Here is a 19643-nt window from a genome sequence, read left to right as displayed (position 1 = left end):
GAGTCACCCGTGTGTTTTCAATCAACTGGGATGTTTGTTGGACGTCAGCCAACCCAGGATATCCTCACTCACGTATCTTGTGATTGGCTGGCTGGCTTCTGGGGTGATAGGATAACTGGACCACACGTCTTTCATCACACAGATGTCTAGTCCAGGCTTATTCATAGGATAGGAGCAGGGTTCCAAGAGGGGAAGTAGGAGTGGAAGCTGCAAGGCCTCCAGAGGCTTGGAACTGGCATGCAGTCATTTCCACTGCTTCTATTGATAAAAGCGAGCCCCAACACCTGCCCAGATTCAAGGATGGGAGGATGAACTCCACCTGTTCATGGGAGGAACGGTATCATAATACTGCACAGAATATGGTTGTGTGGAGAAGTGAAAAATTATGGCCATCTGTGCAATCTACCCTACTAGGTACAAAAATAGTTTCACATCGGGAAATACTTGTAATTGACCACATTAAGAGAGAAAACCTGATCATTTCAGTAGATGCAGAAAAAAGCATTTGATACATTGCTATGTGATTACATGGAAAAAAGTCATTTGTAAATTAGTAATAAAGAGGAACCTGGAGAAGGAAGTGACAACCCACTCCAGTATTCTTGCCTGGAAAATTCCACAGACAGAGGAGCCTGGTGGACTCCAGTCCATGGGGTTGCAAAGGATCAGCTGTGCCAGTGACTGAGCGCAATAAAGAGGAACTTTTACTACAGAAATTTACATCATCTTAAGAGAATAAATCTTAGAAGCATTCCCTTTAAAATAAACAGGACCCATGTACCCACCATCACTATTTCTACTGAATACTTTGTTAGATGTCGTAGTGCAATGAGGCAAGAAAATAAACAGAAGCATAAATTAGAAAGAAGAAAATAAAGCTGAAACTGTTTGCATCTGATATGACCATTTTCATAGACAACAAATAGAACTTACAAATAAATTATTAGAAATAAAAAGGTGCTTTTGGCAAAAAGATTGGCTATGATATTAATGTATAAAAGTTCATTTCATTCTACATATCAGTAACAAATAATTAGAGAACATTTTTTAACAAAAAGGCCACATTTACAGGAGCATCAGGGAAGACTGGATATCCATCAAATCTAAACAGAAGACATCAATAACTTCATGGGGGATATTAAGCAAATTTATTAAGAGACTTTTAAAGGACCTGAATTAACAGAGAAACATACTTTGTTCATAGCTAGTGAGACTTAATGTTATAAAGGTATCCATGCTCCCTAAATTGACTTATAGATTCATTTCAATTCTAACCAAAATGCCAATATATTTTTTTTTCTTGAGAATAAACATTTTGTTGATCATTCAACTCTGAAGGACAAATGGAGAAAAAAAATTGCAAAAGCATTTCTGTAGAAAAGCAAGGAAGAGGAATTATTTTAAAGTTATGGTAATAACTATGATATAGAACAGGCTTCCTGGGTGGCTCAGTGGTAAAAACATATGCCTGCCAATGCAGGAGACAAAGGTTCAATCTCTGGGTCAGGAAGACACACTGAAGAAGGAAATAGAAACCCACTCCAGTATTCTTGTCTAGGAAATCCCATAGACAGAGGAGCCTAGCGAGCTACACTCTGTGGGGTCGCAAAAGAGTCAGAGATGATTCAGCGACTAAACTGCAGCAACATGCTATAGAACTGGCTGAAGAACAGATAAAAATTACTAGCAGGCTAAATAGAACATAAAATCTGGCCATTTTTTGTGCATGTGTAATTCTTCTCACATTTTAGACAATTCTTAAAGCTTATACTTCGTTTATAATTACTATTCACTATATTTCCCGTATTGTACAGTAAATACATCCTTGGAGCCTGTTTCACCCCCAATAGTTTGTGCCTCTCATCCCTCCATCCCTGTATTGCTCCTCCCCACCCCCGCTGGTACCAACTAGTTTGTTCCTTTTTTTCTGGGATTCTGCTTTTCTGTTATAGTCACTAGTTGGTTTTTTTTGCTATTTTTTAGATTCCACATGTAATAGCATACAGTATTTGTCTTTCTCTGTCTTACTTATTCCACTTAGCACAATGTCCTCCAAGTCAACTATGCTGCTACAAAGGCAAAGTTTCATTCTTTTTTCACAGCTGAGTATTCCATTATGCATATGTACATATATATAGATGTATGTATACACACACAACATCTTCTTCATCCAGCCATCTGTTGATGAACACTTGAATTGCTTCTGTATCTTGGCGATTGTAAATAGTGCTACAAGAAACATTAGGGTGTGTATATATCTTTGAATTAACGTTTTGAAGGTTTTTATGTATATATATACACCCCAGAATGGAATTGCTGGATCATATGGTAGTTCTGGGATTTTCTGGTGGCTCAGACGGTAAAGAATCTGTCTGCCATGCAGGAGACCTGGATTGGGTCCCTGGGTCAAGAAGATCCCCTGGAGAAAGGAATGGCTACCCACTCCAATATTCCTCCCTGGAGAATTCCATGGATAGAAAGAGCCTGGCGGGCTAAAGTCCATGGGGTCACAAAGAGTTGGAAACTAACTCTTTTATTTATTTTTTTTTTGACCTTGTAAATTACATTTTTTTTTAAATTTTAAAATCTTTAATTCTTACATGTGTTCCCAAACATGAACCCCCCCTCCCACCTCCCTCCCCATAACATCTCTGTGGGTCATCCCCATGCACCAGCCCCAAGCATGCTGTATCCTGCGTCAGACATAGACTGGCGATTCAATTCTTACATGATAGTATACATGATAGAATGCCATTCTCCCAAATCATCCCGCCCTCTCCCCTACCTTATGACCCAGCAATCCCACTGCTGGGCATACACACCGAGGAAACCAGAATTGAAAGAGACACATGGAAACTAACTCTTTTAGTGTGAACAGCTAACAATTCTCATTCTTCCTGGTAGCTCTACTTTTGTTTTTTGGAGAAACCTCCATGCTGTTTTCCGCAGTGGCTGCACCAACTTACATTCCTACCAATAGTATCCGAGGGTTCCCTTTTCTCCTCACCCTGGTCAGCATTTGTTATTTGTTGTCTTTTGGATGACAACCATTCTGACAGGTGTGAGGTGATATCCCATGGTTAAGGCTTCATGCTTCCGATGCGGGGACGGGGGTTCAACCCCTGGTTGGGAAACTAAGATCCCACACGCACATGTGCCTCACAGTGCGACCAAAAATTTTCTTTAAAAATTTAAAACCCTTGCCCTGTAAGTCGCGACAGTTAGTTGCCATGGTTTATCGTAGTCTTCCACCCAAAATGGACTGGTGCGCGCCCCTGTAATACTGCACGGATCTAGGGGAGCCCTTTGGGCTACTTGTCGGTCTGCCCAGCTCAGCCGCCTGCCTCCCTCTGTGACCTGGAAAGCAGACATCACTGGGCTCATACTATCAGAGACTCGAAGTTTCCTTTCTAGCTGCAAATCACAATGCTCTGGCTTCTCCACATCCTCTTTCTTGAGTTCCCTGCTAGAAAGAAAAACGATGACAGCCACAAGGTTGTCTTAATACCAAGCATCATAGACTCTGAGGGTTTTTTTCTCAAATTCTTCAGATTTGTTTGTGGAATTCACCCACTGTTCCCTTGTCCCAAGAAGTCCTTCAACTGTGTCCCACGCCGCCGTCCTGACGAGGCACCACGGTCTCTCAGGGAACGACTTGCCCCTGAGACAATCTGGTATCAGAGACCTGATGTTTTACCATGGGGCAATTTGTAATAAACATAATAAGATTTCCCAACAAGGACGTTCAATTGCCTTCTTCTGTCATGTGGAGGTCAAGTGACAGAATTCTAGACTTGATTCTGTCCCTCTTTAGTTAACTATTTATGTGAGTATCTTTCTGCAGGTCATCTCTTTCTCCATTGCTCTTCCTTTTCTAATAAAAAAAAATTTTTTAATAGTGATGCCAAACTGCCTCCTCCCTCCCAGAAGTGTTGCATGGATTAAATATAATGAATGTTAAGGTGCTTTGCAAACTGCAAATCTAAGGTGTTATTCCCTTGGTGAAAGTAAAGGTAGGTTGTGCATCTTCCCTGAAGGAGTATAAAGGTTTGGAGTTTTCATTGAAGGCAAATTCACAATATGTATGGGACCCCCTTTTGTTTGCTTGCATTCTTTTGTGTAGGCCTTTGTGTAAATTAGACTTCCCTGGTGGCTCAGATGGTAAAAGCATCTGCTTACAATGCGGGAGACCTGGGTTCAATCCCTGAGTTGGGAAGATCCACTGGAGAAGGAAATGGCAACCCACTCTAGTATTCTTGCCTGGAAAATCCCATGGACAGAGGAGCCTGGCAGGCTACAGTCCACGGGGTCGCAAAGAGTCGGACACGACTAAGCGACTTCACTTCACTTCAAACTTTGTGTAAATTTTCTCATTTTGTCTTCATTATAAGCCTACAGGGCCGCTAGTACTAAGACCCACTTGGCAGATAAGGAAACTAAGATTCAAAAAGATGAAGCAGTTCACCCAGAATCACACAATTGACCTCACTTCTTCCCCATGAGGCCCTCAGGAGGCAGGTTCCTTCCAGGGTACGACATTGCCTTCCTGAGGGTGGCCCTTGTCCTTGGCACCCAGGATGGTTGGCAGAATTATATCCAAGGCAGGAGAAAGAGAAGAAGCAAAAAAGAGAGGAGAAGACCCAAGAAAAGCTCACAGGAGATGCCATGGGACACATTGCCACCCTCTCCTCAGCCAGGTATAGTCTCATGATAACCAGTCAGGTTGTTGGCAAGATGCTGCCGGAGCACTCGACCTGGAGCAGCAGGGGCAACTGAAGAGAGTCTAGTGAAGGGCTCATGTTCCAAGGGCAGGTGCATTTAAGAGAAGCAAACTTGGGATGGGGTCACACATCAGGGTTAGTAATAGTGGGGACCATTGTAACTGCAGGCCTGAGGGCCTTGGGAGGGATGGTTATGGGAAGCCAGAGACAGCTGGAGTTGTAGCTGAAGGAGAGGGATATTCCTACTGAGCTTTGGTAGAAGAAAGCCATCTTCAGTACTTCCCTGGTGGTCCAGTGGTTGAGAATCTGCCTTCCAGTGCACGGCCATGGGTTCAATCCCTAGCCAGGGAGCTAGGATCTCACATGCCAGAGGCAACGAAGCCCAGGTGCCACAACCAGAGAATCCATGCACCACAGGGAAAGATACCACTGGCTGCAACCAAGATTCTACATGCTGCAACTGGGATCTGATGTAGCCAGATGAACAAATATAGATAAATTTTAAAATACATTTTTTATGTAGCCAAATAAACACATATAAATAAATACATATTTTTTGAAAAGAGAGAGAGAAGTCATATTTTAGAGATACTGTAGAATTAAAATCAAGAGATCTGAGGATGTCATTAAAATTGGAAAAGTAAGAGACTTCAGAAAAGAATTATAAAGCTGGCCAAAACTTATCAGGATTGACTTTTATAGAACTCTGAATTTGAACAAAATTTTACAGCCCCCAGGGGAACATTAAAAAAGGAATATGTGGGCCTTCCACAGTGGCAGCCTTTGAAGAACAGCAGCCATGGCTCTGAGCTACCCGGTGGCCATGGGCCTCAGCAAGAGCCGCAAGGTAACCAAGTACGTGAGCAAGCTGAGGCACAACGGCCGTCACAGGCACCTTACCAAACACACCACGTTTGTGGAGAACATGATCTGGGAGGTGTGCATCCTATGAGCAGCAGGTCACGGAGCTGCTCAAAGTCTCCAAGGACAAGCAGGTCCTCAAGTTCATCAAGAAAAGGGTGGGGGGAGAAGGAGGTGGACATGCAGTACACCTCTCTCCACGGGGACACGAGGAATATACCTTCAGACACACAAGCGCACGCAGAACACCAGCTGAGTGCGGACAGGAGGACCTGACCAGTGGAAAAGAGTATATAGAACCATGCAAAACTTAGTAGGATGAAGGAATTAGGGAGAAAAACAGGAGTGTTAGTAGGACTGGACCTGCCCTCGGCAGGTGGGGGAACTGAAGCAGGGGTCTGATCCCCTCATTGGTGCCACTGTCTGAGTCAGAGGAGAAACATTTAAGGCTGAGAGTGAAACAGCTGATCTCTTGCAGCCTACATGGAATGAGAATCAGACAGTCCTTGCTGCAGCCATACATACCCTGAACAGGAACGCTGGTCCCCTGAAAGGTGCACCGGCTCGGAGCTGGAGTTTAGGGATTGTGGAGCAATCTCAGGGTGAGGGCTGCTGTTGACTGCAGAGAGACAGATCGAGGGGATGTGAGGGAGATCGCGGTGGGAAATGCCTGTGGAGGAAAGCCAGGCAGCCGTGGAAGCAAGGTGATACTGCTGAGTCACACATGGAGGGGAGCCATCACCAAGCCTCTCTCTCCCCACACACCAGCACTGGCAGCTGAACAGTAGAGAGGCTGGCCCATTGAACGCCTGACGCACTGAGCTACAGAGTAGGACCCCAGCCAGGGTGCTCCTTTCAGTGACTGATGCGACGATCTACAGAGTAGGACCCTAGGCAAGGGAACCCTCTAAGTGCCTGAATGGGCTGAGCTATGGAGAAAGACAGGCCAAAGAGGCCTTCTGATCGCCAGCTACAAGAGGCTCAGAAAAAGACTGTGATAGAACCGTAACTCCTGCAGCCGAGGCAGCCCATCTCCCTGCACCCTTGGCACTGCCAGGGTCCCCACAAGCCAAGCAGCTGCATCACCTCCACATTCAACTCTCATTGGGGCAGAGCTGCCACAGGCAGAAAAAATCTTGTGTCTATGCGTGCAGTGTTGCTTCGGTAGTGTCTGACTCTTCAAAACCCTGTAGACTATGGCCTGCCAGGCTTCTCTATCAGAGAGGGGGTTCTCCAGGCAAGAATACTGGATCGTATTGGCCACTACTGGTTGCCATACCCTTCTGCTGCTGCTGCTGCTGCTAAGTCGCTTCAGTCATGTCTGACTCTGTGAACCCCATAGACGGCATCCCACCAGGCTCCCCCATCCCTGGGATTCTCCAGGCAAGAACACTGGAGTGGGTTGCCATTTCCTTCTCCAATGCATGAAAGGAAAAAGTGAAAGTGAAGTCGCTCAGTCGTGTCTGACTCTTAGCGACCCCATGGACTGCAGCCCACCAGGCTCCTCCGTCCATGGGATTTTCCAGGCAAGCGTACTGGACTGGGTTGCCTTTGCCTTCTCCAGCCATTCCCTTCTAGAGCACATATTTCCTGATACCCTAGCCACCAACCCCTCTGAGTACCTGGTGCTGCCAGAACCCTTGTGACCCAAGCAGCTGCATCACCTTCACACCTGGCCCTCAGAGGGGCAAACCCAAGCCCTCCAGGGCAGCCTCAGGAGGAAACCCCAGTGGACAACCCATGTGTAGAGGTGGAAATAAAACCACAGTTGAAACCAGGGGCAGTGTGGGTAAGGAAGAAGACTCAAACCCTTCCCACCAGCTGTACAAGATGCAGATTAAATCCACACAATCAACTAAGCAGACTCTGTGTCTATGGAACATATAAAAGGCCATTGAGAGCTCCCACAAAAGTAAATGCACTAGTTCTGATAGCTGTGGACATTGGAGGCAAGAACACACAGGAGTAGGACCAGATTAGAATCTGAGCTGCCCCCACAGCAGGTCCAGAGATCAGCACAGTGTTGGAGGGCATCCTAGGGAGGTGAGGTGGACTGTGACTCCCAGCACGGGAAAGGACTGTGATAGCAGAGACTCAAGAAAAATATTATTTTTTTAATTTGCTCTGTAGATTCTTTTGTATTATTTTTTTATTTCCCTTTCAACCCCCCACCCTCATTGTAGTTGTTGATTTTATTGGCACTAAGAAATCCAATTAAGCTATTGAGCTTTTTTTTTCTCAGTCACATTTTTTATTGTGGTCTTAAACCTCTGCCTCTACGTTGGGCTTTTCCAGTTCCATGGAGTTTTCCTCTTTTTTTTTTTCTTTTCTTTTTTTCTCTCTTTAATTTTAATTTTTAACTTTTTAAACCTATTATTTTTTCTACATTTATTCCTTTGTTTGCTTTCCTACTGTTCTTTCCCCTCTGCAGTTAATTTTTTAATGTATACAAATCTTCTTTATCTACCTCTATTTAACTTTGCATATTTATTATTTCTTTTCTTTCTTTCCTTTCTCTCAACATATTTGTTAAGTGTTGTTTTCATTGCTTTATTCCCCCACTTGGCACCTTTAGTTTTGTTTTCCAGTTTGTGCTTGTTAGTTTTGTTCTCAATTGGTAAATATTTTTTATTTCCTTTGTTAGCCAGGTCAATATACTGTACTTTATTTTTGTTGGACTGTTTTGACTTTGCTCATGGGTGTATATGTACATGTGTATATTCCATTATTTTAATTCTTATTTGCCTGATTTTGTAACTACCATTTGTCTGGGATTCATCTTTGGTTTCTTATTTTTGGATATTTGTTCTAATCTCATTTAATGCCATATCAAACCACTTGTGGAATCTTTGTTCCTGGCCAGAGATCAAGCCCTGAGCCTTTGGAGTGGGAGCACTGACTCCAAGACCCTAGACTAGCAGAGAACCAACCCTAGGGAGTATCAAACAGTGAGAACTCACACAGAGGAACCCACTTGAATACAACACCCAGCATCACCCAACCACCAGTAGCACCCTGTGCAGGACGTCTCACCTAAACAACAAACAAAACAAAAATACAAACCCAACCATCAGCAGACAGGATTACCACCTCAGTCAGCCTTGCCATCAGAGGAAAAAAAGGAAACAAAAACTCAGCACAAATCTCACCCTATACGAAGCTCACACCAACCACTGGACCAACCTTAGGATGGAAGAAACCAAAAGGAAGAAAGAATTCAACCTTCTTCAAGGAAAGAATTCAACTTTCCTTGAAGCCTGGGAAAAGGAGGCTTCAAACACAATAACTTTTTTAAAAAATAATGAAAAGGCAGAGAAATATAAATACAGCACAAATGAAGCACACTAGAAACACAAAAGTACAAATAAATGAAGAGGAAATAGGCAAACTGCCTGAAAAAGAATTCAGAACCATGATAGTAAAGATGATTGAAAACCTTGAAAACAAAATGGAGAAAATGCAAGAATCAATTAATAAAGACCTAGAAGAATTAAAGAATAAACATACAGAGACAAACAACACAACTACTGAAACTAAAAATACTCTAGGAGGAATCAATAGCAGAATATTTGAAGCAGAAGAACAAATCAGAGAGCTGGAAGAGAAAATTGTGGAAATAACTTCTGAAGAGCAGAATAAAAGGAATGAAAAGAGCTAAGGAGAGTCTCAGAGACCTCTGGGACCATATCAAATGCAAACATTCAAATTATAGGGGTCCCAGAAGAAGAAGAGAAAAAGAAAGGGTATGAGAAAACTTTTGAAGAGATTATAGTTGAAAATTTCCCTGACATGGAAAAGGAAATAGTCACTCAAGTCCAAGGAGCATGAAGAGTCCCATACAGGATAAATCCAAGGAGAAACATGCCAAGACACATACTAATCAAACTAACAAAGACTAAACACAAAGAAAGAATACTGAAAGCAGCAAGGGAGGAGCAATAAGTAACACACAAGGGAAGCCGAATGCACTTGCCAGCTGATCTTTCAGCAGAAACTCTGCAGGCCAGAAGGGAATGGGAGGGTATATTTAAAGTACTGAAAGGGAAAAGTCTACAACCAAGATTACCGTACCCGGCAAGTATCTCATTCAAAATTGATGGAGAAATAAAAAGTTTTCAGACAAGCAAAAGTTCAGAGAATTCAGTACCACCAAACCAGCTTTACAACAAATGTTCAGTTCAGTTCAGTTCAGTCGCTCAACAAATGTTAAAGGGACTTATATAGTCAAGAAATACAACAGAAAAAAAAGATCTACAAAATCAACCCCAAACAATAAAATGACAATAGGAACATACATATCAATAATTACTTTAAATGTAAATGGATTAAAGGCTCCAACCAAAAGACACAGACTAGCTGAATGGATAGAAAAAAAAAGACCCATATGCATGCTATCTACAAGAAACCCAGTTCAGACCCAAAGACACATATAGACTGAAAGTGAGAGGATAGAAAAATATATTCCATGCAAATGGGAAGCAAAAGAAAGCTGAAGTAGCAATTCTCATATCAGACAAAATACACCTTAAAATAAAGATTACAAGATATAAGGAAGGACACTACATAATGACCAAGGGATCAATCCAAGAGGATTGTAACAATTGTAAATATCTATGCACCCAACATAGGAGCACCTCAATACATAAAACAAACACTAACAGACATAAAAGGAGAAACTGACAGTAACACAACCCACTCACACCAATGAACAGACCATCAAAACAGAAAATCAATAAGGAAACACAAACCTTAAATGATACTTTAGATGAGACGGATATCATTGATATTTTCAGGACATAACATCCAAATGCAGAAGAATACACCTTCTTCTCAAGTGCACATGGAACATTCTGGAGGATAGACCACATCTTAGGTTACAAACCAAACCTCAGTAAATTTTTAAAAATTGAAATCGTACAAAGCATCTTCTCCAACCACAATGCTGAGGCTAAATATAAGAAAAAAAGTGTAAGAAACACAAACACATGGAGATTAAACAATGCGTTTCTATATAACCAACAGGTTACTGAAGAAATCAAAAGGAAAATAAAAAAATTTCTAGAAACAAATGACAATGAGATCACAACAACTCAAACTCTATGGGATGCAGCAAAAGCAGTTCTAAGAGGGAAGTTTATAGTGAAACAGTCCTACCTCCAAAAAACAAGGAAAACATTGAATAGACAACCTAATTTTACACCTACAACAACTGGAAAAAGAAGAACAAAAAAACGTAGAAGGAAAAAACTCATAAAGATCTGAGCAGAAATATATGAAAAAGAAATGAAAGAAACAATAGTAAAGATTAATAAAACTAAAAGCTGGTTCTTTGAGAAGATAAACTGACAAACCTTTAGCCAGACTCATCAAGAAAAAAAGAGAGAATAATCAAATCAACAAAATCAGAAATGAAAAAGGAGAGGTCACAACAGACAATGCAGAAACACAAAGGATTATAAGAGACAATTACGAACAACATATCACAAGCTGGAATCAAGACTGCCGGGAGAAATATCAATAACCTCAGATATGCAGATGACACCACCCTTATGGCAGAAAGTGAAGAGGAGCTAAGAAGCCTCTTGATGAAAGTGAAAGAGGAGAGTGAAAAAGTTGGCTGAAAGCTCAACATTCAGAAAACGAAGATCATGGAATCTTCATGGTCCCATCATTTCATGCGAAATAGATGGGGAAACAGTGGAAACAGTGTCACACTTTATTTTTTTGGGCTCCAAAATCACTGCAGATGGTGATTGCAGCCATGAAATTAAGACGCTCACTCCTTGGAAGGAAAGTTATGACCCACCTAGACAGCATATTCAAAAGCAGAGACATTACTTTGCCAACAAAGGTCTGTCAAGTCAAGGCTATGGTTTTTCCAGTGGTCATGTATGAATGTGAGAGTTGGACTGTGAAGAAAGCTGAGTGCCAAAGAATTGACGCTTTTGAACTGTGGTGTTGGAGAAGACTCTTGAGAGTCCCTTGGACTTCAAAGAGATCCAACCACTCCATTCTAAAAGAAATCAGTCCTGGGTGTTCTTTGGAAGGACTGATGTTGAAGCTGAAACTCCAATACTTTGGCCACCTCATGCAAAGAGTTGACTCTTCGGGAAAGACTCTGATGCTGGGAGGGATTGGGGGCAGGAGGAGAAGGGGATGACAGAGGATGAGATGGCTGAATGGCATCACTGACTCGATGGACATGAGTTTGAGTGAACTCCGGTAGTTGGTGATGGACAGGGAGGCCTGGCGTGCTGCGATTCATGGGGCCGCAAAGAGTTGGACACAATCGAGTGACTGGGGATTATGAACAACTATATGGCAATACAATAGATAACTGGGAAGAAATGGGCAGATTCTTAGAAAAGTTCAATCTTCCAATGCTAAACCAGGAAGAAATAGAAATTATGAACAACCCAATTATAACCACTGAAACTGAAGCTATGATTAAAAATCTCCCCCAAAACAAAAAGCCCAGGACCAGATGGCTTCACAAGAGAATTCTATCAAACATTTAGAGAAGAGCTAATGCCGATCCTTCTAAAACTCTTTCAAAAAATTGCAGAGGAAGGGACACTTCCAAATTCATTCCTCAGGGCCACCACCACCCTGACACCAAAACCAAAGACAACACACAAAAGGAAACTATAGTCCAATTTCACTGATGAATGCAGACGCAAAAATCCTCAACAAAATTTTAGCAAACAGAATTCAGCAACACATCAAAAATTCATACACCATAAGCAAGTTGGGTTTATTCCAGGGATGCAAGGATTCTTCAATAATGCAAATCAATCTGTGTGATACACCATATTAAAAAATTGAAAGATAAAAACCGTATGATAATCTCAATAGATGCAGAAAAGCTTTTGACAAAATTCAACACCCATTTATGGTTAAAACTCTTCAACAAATGGGCATAGAAGGAATCTACATCAACATAGTAAAAGCTGTATATGATAAGCCTACAGAAAACGTTATTCTCAATGGTGAAAAACTGAAAGCATTCTCCCTCAGATCAGGAACAAAACAAGGGTGCCCACTTTCGCCACTATTATTCAACATACTTCTGGAAGTCCTAGCTACAGCAATCAGAGAAGAAAGAGAAATAAAAGGAATCCAGATCAAAAAAGAAGAAGTAAAGCTCTCACTGTTTGCAGATGACATGATACTATACATAGAGAACCCTACTCAGTGAATTTAGCAAAGTTGCAGGATTCAAAATCAATACACAGAAATCACTTGCATTTCTATACACTAACAACGAAAATTCAGAAAGAGAAATTAAGGAATCAATCCCATTCACCATTGCAACAAAAAGAATTAAATATCTAGGAATAAACTTACCTAAGGAGACAAAAGATCTGTACACAGAAAATTATAAGACACTACTGACTGTGTGGATCACAATAAACTGTGGAAAATTCTGAAAGAGATGGGAATACCAGACCACCTAACCTGCCTCTTGAGAAATCTGTATGCAGGTCAGGAAGCAACAGTTAGAACTGGACATGGAACAACAGACTGGTTCCAAATAGGAAAAGGTGTATGTCAAGGCTGTATATTGTCACCCTGCTTATTTAAGTTCTATGCAGAGTACATCATGAGAATCACTGGGCTGGAAGAAGCACAAGCTGGAATCAAGATTTCCAGGAGAAATATCAATAACCTCAGATATGCAGATGACACCACCCTTATGGCAGAAAGTGAAGAGGAACTAAAAAGCCTCTCGATGGAAGTGAAAGAGGAGAGTGAAAACGTTGGCTTAAAGCTCAGCATTCAGAAAACGAAGATCATGGCATCCGGTCCCATCACTTCATGGGAAATAGACAGGGAAACAGTGGGAACAGTGTCAGACTTTATTATTTGGGGCTCCAAAATCACCGCAGATGGTGACTGCAGCCATGAAATTAAAAGACGCTTCCTGCTTGGAAGGAAAGTTATGACCAACCTAGATAGCATTTTCAAAAGCAGAGACATTACTTTGCCGACTAAGGTCCGTCTAGTCAAGGCTATGGTTTTTCCAGTGGTCATGTATGGATGTGAGAGTTGGACTGTGAAGAAGGCTGAGCACCGAAGAGTTGATTCTTTTGAACTGTGGTGTTGGAGAAGACTCTTGAGAGTCCCTTGGACTGCAAGGAGATCCAACCAGTCCATTCTGAAGGAGATCAACCCTGGGATTTCTTTGGAAGGAATGATGCTGAAGCTGAAACTCCAGTACTTTGGCCACTTCATGGGAAGAGTTGACTCATTGGAAAAGACTCTGATGCTGGGAGGGATTGGGGGCAGGAGGAGAAGGGGACGACAGAGGATGAGATGGCTGGATGGCATCACGGACTCGATGGACGTGAGTCTGAGTGAACTCTGGGAGTTGGTGATGGACAGGGAGGCCTGGCGTGCTGCTATTCATGGGGTCGCAAAGAGTCGGACACGACTGAGTGACTGAACTGAACTGAACTGAATGAAAGAAATCAAAGATGACACAAACAGAGGGAGAGATATTTCATGTTCCTAGGTAGGAAGAATCAATATTGGGAAAATGACTATACTACCAAACGCAATCTACAGATTTAATGTGAGCCTTATCAAATTACCAATGGCATTTTACACAGAACTAGAAAAATTTCACAACTCATATGGAAACACAAAAGACCACGAATAGCCAAACCACTCTTGAGAAAGAAGAACGGAGCTGGAGGAATCAACCTTCCTGTCTTCAGATTATACTACAAAGTTACGGTCATCAAGACAGTATGGTACTGGCACAAAAACAGAAATATAGACCAATGGAACAAGATAGAAAGTCCAAAAACCTATGGATACCTTATTTTTGACAAAGAATATACAATTGGACAAAGATAGCCTCTTCAACAAATGGTGCTGGGAAAACTGGACAGCTACATGTAAAAGAATGAAATTAGAACACCTCATAACACATACACAAAGATAAACTCAAAATGGATTAAAGACCTAAATGTAAGACCAGAAGCTATAAAACTCTTAGAGGAAAACATAGGCAAAACACTCAGTTATATAAATCAAAGCAAGATCCTCTATGACCCATCTCCTAGAGTAATGGAAATAAAAACATAAGTAAACAAGTGGGACCTGATTAAACTTAAAAGCTTTTGCACAGCAAAGGAAACTATAAGCAAGGTGAAAAGAAAGCCCTAAGAATGGGAGAAAATAATAGCAAATGAAACTGACAAAGGATTAATTTCCAAAATAAACAAGCAACTCATACAACTCAATACCAGAAAAACAAACAACCCAATCAGTGGGAAAACAACCTAAACAGACATTTCTCCAAAGAAGACATACAGATGACTAACAAACACATGAAAAGATGCTCAGCATTGCTCATTATTAGAGAAATGCAAATCAAAACTACAATGAGATATCACCTCACACCAGTCAGAATGGCCATCATCAAAAAGTCTACAAACAATAAATGCTGGAGAGGGTGTGGAGAAAATGGAACACTCCTGCATTATTGGTGGGAATGTAAATTGATACAGCCACCATGGAAGATGGTATGCAGATTCCTTAAAGGACTAGGAATAAAACCACCATATGACGCACCAATCCCACTCCTAGGCAATATACCCTGAGGAAACAAAAACTGAAAATTGTTCATTGCAGCACTATTTATAATAGCTAGAACATGGAAGCAACCTAGATGTCCAATGACAGATGAATGGATAAAGAAGTCGTGGTACGTATACACAATGGAATATTACTCAGCCGTAAAAAGGAACGCATTTGAATCAGTTTTAATGAGGTGGATAAACCTAGAATCTATTAGACAGAGTGAAGTGAGTCAGAAAGAGAAGGATAAATACTGTATTCTAACCCATATATATGGAATCTAGAAAAACGGTATTGAAGTATTTCCAGGGCAGCAATGGAGAAACAGACACAGAGAACAGGCTTGTGGACGTGGGGAGAGGGGAGGAGGGGGTGAGATGTATGGAAAGAGTCACATGGAAACTTACATTATCGTATGTAAAATAGATAGCCAACAGGAATTTGGTCTATGGCTCAGGAAACTCAAACAGGGGCTCTGTATCAACCTAGAGGGCTGGGATGGGGAGGGAGATGGGAGGTTCAAAAGGCAGGGTATATACATATACCTATGGCTGATTCATGCTGAGGTTTGACAGAAAACAGTAAAATTCTGTAAAGCAATTATCCTTCAATTAAAAAATAAATTAAAAAAGAATGTAATTAGCCTCCAATTAAAATAAATAATTTTTTTAAAAAATAAAGGGGAAAAAAAAGGTGGGGACACACAAAAGTGCCAAGAGGAAGAGAGAGGAGCTGAGCAACACCATGGCCTCCATGAGGAAAGCGGCAGCCAAGAAGGACTGAGCCCTTCCCCTCTGTGCACAATAAACCTTTTCAGAGAAACAAAAAAAAAAAAAAAAAAAGGAAAGAAGCAACACAATTTTCATTTTCTAAAAAAAACCACAGTTCAATTCAGTTCAATTGCTCAGTCATGTCCGACTCTTTGCAACCCCATGGACTGCAGCATGCCAGGCTTCCCTGTCCTTCACCAACTCCTGAATCTTGCTCAAACTTAAGTCCACTGAGTCAGTGATGCCATCCAGCCATCTCATCCTCTGTCATCCCCTTCTCCTCCCACCTTCAATCTTTCCCAGCCTCAGAGTCTTTTCCAATGAGTCAGCTCTTCGCATCAGGTGGCCAAAGTTTTTGAGCTTCAGCTTCAGCATCAGTCCTTCCAATGAATGTTCAGGACTGATTTTCTTTCTGATTGACTGGTTTGATCTCCTTACAGTCCAAAAAACCCACTGTGACATTTTAATTTACCTACTTATTATCCCCCAACCTCTACCTCATCAGCAGGCATGAGGATGGTGGTCCAGATTCTTGGTGTGGGCTTGCTGATGTCAAACGAGGCAACACTGATCCTGGTCTCTAGGAACTGTCGTTGTGTGATTTGACCTGTCTGATGGATCCTTGCGAGATGAGTCTTAGAACTTTCTCAGGGCTAGGGTAGCTTCCCAGGTGGTGTTTGTCAGAAGCATTTAAAGGTGAATGTTCTATTTGCAGGTCCCTAGAGCAGGGGATGGGCCTTCCCTGGTGGCAAAGCAGTAAAGAATCTGCCTGTAATGCAGGAGACCCAGGTTTGATCCCTTCAGGCAATCCCCTGGAGGAGGGAAAGGCAACCTGCCCCAGTACTCTTGCCTAGAGAATCTCATAGACAGAGGAGCCTGAAGGGCTGCAGTCCATAGGGTCACAAAGAGTCGCACATGATTAAGCAACTAACGTATACACACACACACACAAAGCAGGGGATAGCAGACAGGGCCTGCAATGGATGGACTGAGTAGCCTGGATAGGGGAAGTTCAGGGCGGAGGTGCATGGGGGCATAAAGATTTTGGGTGCCATCTGCATATGGCATAGGGAATCAGGAGAGACGTGTGTGTGTCCCACGCCTGCAAAATATCTAAGACCCTAAGTTTTCACCTCTGACTGACCTTTAAGGTGAAGTTGTTCAGTCATGTCCGACTCTTCGCTAACCCATGGACTGTAGCCTACCAGACTCCTCCGTCCATGGAATTTTCCAGGCAAGAGTACTGGAGTGGGTTGCCATTTCCTTCTCCAGGGGATCTTCCCGATCCAGGGATCAAACCCAGGTCTCCCACATTACAGGTTACCATCTGAGCCACCGTGGAAGCCTGACTGACCTTTAAGCTCCACACAGAGAATGACAGCCAAGTCGGAGTTGTAAAAGACCTGGCTTAGCATTGAAGAAGGGGCCCAATCAGTGACAGAACCAATCAGGAAAGACCAGGAGCGTTTTCTTTTCTTTTCCTCTTTGACTCTTTTCCTTTAAGGAAATCTCTGTCAAATGATTAGTTTCTTGATTAACAAACAAGAGGAGACTTCAACGGTCAAACATGACAAAGACCATGGTCTTTTAGAAAGTGGTTCAGAATAATCACTAAACAAACAACATCCCATACTAAGCAGTAAGAGAACTCACAGAGGTAAAAACCTGATTTCCAGTACCATATTATGATATGCAAAGTGTCCATTTTTTGGAAAAAAAAAAAGCGACATACAAAGAAACAAGAGAATATGGCTCATTTGCAAAAAAGAAAAGAATTAGAAATCATTCCTGAGGAAGGTCAAACGTTGGATTTACTAGACAAAGACTTTAGATCAAATAAACTGTCTTAAATATGTTCAAAGAACTGAAGGAAACCATGCACGAGGAAATAAAAGAAAGCAGGAGAACAATGTCTAAACAAATAAGAGATAATAGAAAGTACAAAAGGGAACCAAACAGAAAGTCTGATGTTGAAAATTACAGTGATTTAGATGAAAAAAATTACCTGATGGGCTCAATGATAGATTTGAGCAGAGGAAATAATCAGCAAACTAGAAGATAAATCAATAGAGAAGGAAACCTGGGAAATTCACAAAAATTCAGAAATTTAAGAATATACTCTTAAACAATTGATGAGTCAAAGGAAAAATCACAGAGATTTTAACAAATTTTTTGAGATAAATATGAAAACATAAAATCTACAGAATGCAGTGAAAGTAGCTTTCAAAGGGAAATTTATAGCTTTAAATGTCTGTTAAAAAATAAGATCTCAATACTCTGATTTCTCTTCAGATTGCATAGATCATTTAACCTTTTAAAAAATAAGATCTCCAGAAATCTCTGGCTGTCCAGTGGTTATGATTCTACACTTTCACAGCTGAGGGCCTGGGTTCTATCCCTGGTTGGGGAACTAAGATCCCACAAGCTGCACAGCATGGCCCAAAAGAAAAAAAAAAATTTTTTTTAATAAGATCTCAAATCAATAACCTAACCTTACATCTTTAGGAAATTTAAAAAAAAAAAAAGGAAGGGCAACTAAATCCAAAACTTCAAAAAGAGGAAGTAAAAATTAAAGTGTCAATAAATGAAATAGAGACTAGAAAAACGATAAGGAAAATCTACAAAACCAGAAGCTGATTCTTTTAAAAGATCAACAACACTGACGAGCCTATAGCTAGACCAGTGGTGGAAGGTGGTGGAGGTGGTGTGGACACTAAAATTACTAGAATCTGAAATGAAAATGGGGACATACTACAAACTTCACAGGAAGAATTATAAGAGAATATTAAGAAAAATAATTTGCCAATAAATCAAATAACTTAGATAAAATGGACGAGTTCTTAGAAACACACAAAGTACCAAAACTGACTCAAGAAGAAACAGAATCATAAGATAAACTTATAACCAGCACAGAGATTGAATCAATAATAAAAACTCCACAATAACAACAAAACCCCAGGACCAAATGGCTTCACTGGTGAATTCAACCAATCATGTAAAGAAGAATCGCCACCAATCTTTCTCAAAATCTTCTCAAAAATTTAAGAGAAAAGAATGGTTCCTAACTTTTTCTATGAAGCCAGCATTACCTTAATACTAAAGCCAGACAAAGACATCAAAGCCATCCAAAATACCCTACAGCCCTCATGCATACAAATGCAAAAATCCTCAACAAATCATTATCAGAACAAATGCAGCAGCATACTGAAATGGTTATCCTCTGTGACCAGGTGGGATTCATCTCAGGAATGCAAGTGTAGTCAGCATACAAAAATCAATCAATATAACAAAGCACGTTAATACAAAGGAGGAAAATACTACATGATCACCTCAATTGATATGGAAAGAAAACTGACAAAATTCAACATCTTTTTATGATTTTAAAAAAACACTCAATAAACTAGGAATAAAGGAAACTGCTTCAACATGGTAAAAAGTATTTATTTAAAAAAATACACAGGTAATAAACTCAATGGTGAAAGACTGACGGTTTTCCTGGAACAAGATAAGAATGCCAACTTTTGCCACTTCTATTTAACATTGTCCATAAATTCTAGGCAGGCCAATGAAGAAAGAAAAAAGAAATAAAGGACACCCAACTTGGAAAGAAAGAAATAAAATTATCTCTATTTCCGGAAGACATGATTTTATATAGAGAAAATCTTGAAGAATCCACACACCAAAAAAAAACAAAACATTGGAG

The 19643-nt window shown here is 41.0% G+C and overlaps 1 pseudogene; it reads left to right on the top strand.

Moving 5' to 3' along the window:
* Positions 1-5520: 5520 nt before the first annotated feature.
* On the top strand, positions 5521-15953 carry LOC138095389 (large ribosomal subunit protein eL36-like; annotated as a pseudogene).
* Positions 15954-19643: the final 3690 nt, after the last annotated feature.

The sequence above is a fragment of the Capricornis sumatraensis genome, chromosome 19 (assembly GCF_032405125.1).
Source record: "Capricornis sumatraensis isolate serow.1 chromosome 19, serow.2, whole genome shotgun sequence".
NCBI lineage: Eukaryota > Metazoa > Chordata > Mammalia > Artiodactyla > Bovidae > Capricornis > Capricornis sumatraensis.
The sequence above is the reverse complement of the archived record's forward strand: the minus strand, read 5'-3'. Positions and strand labels throughout refer to the sequence as shown.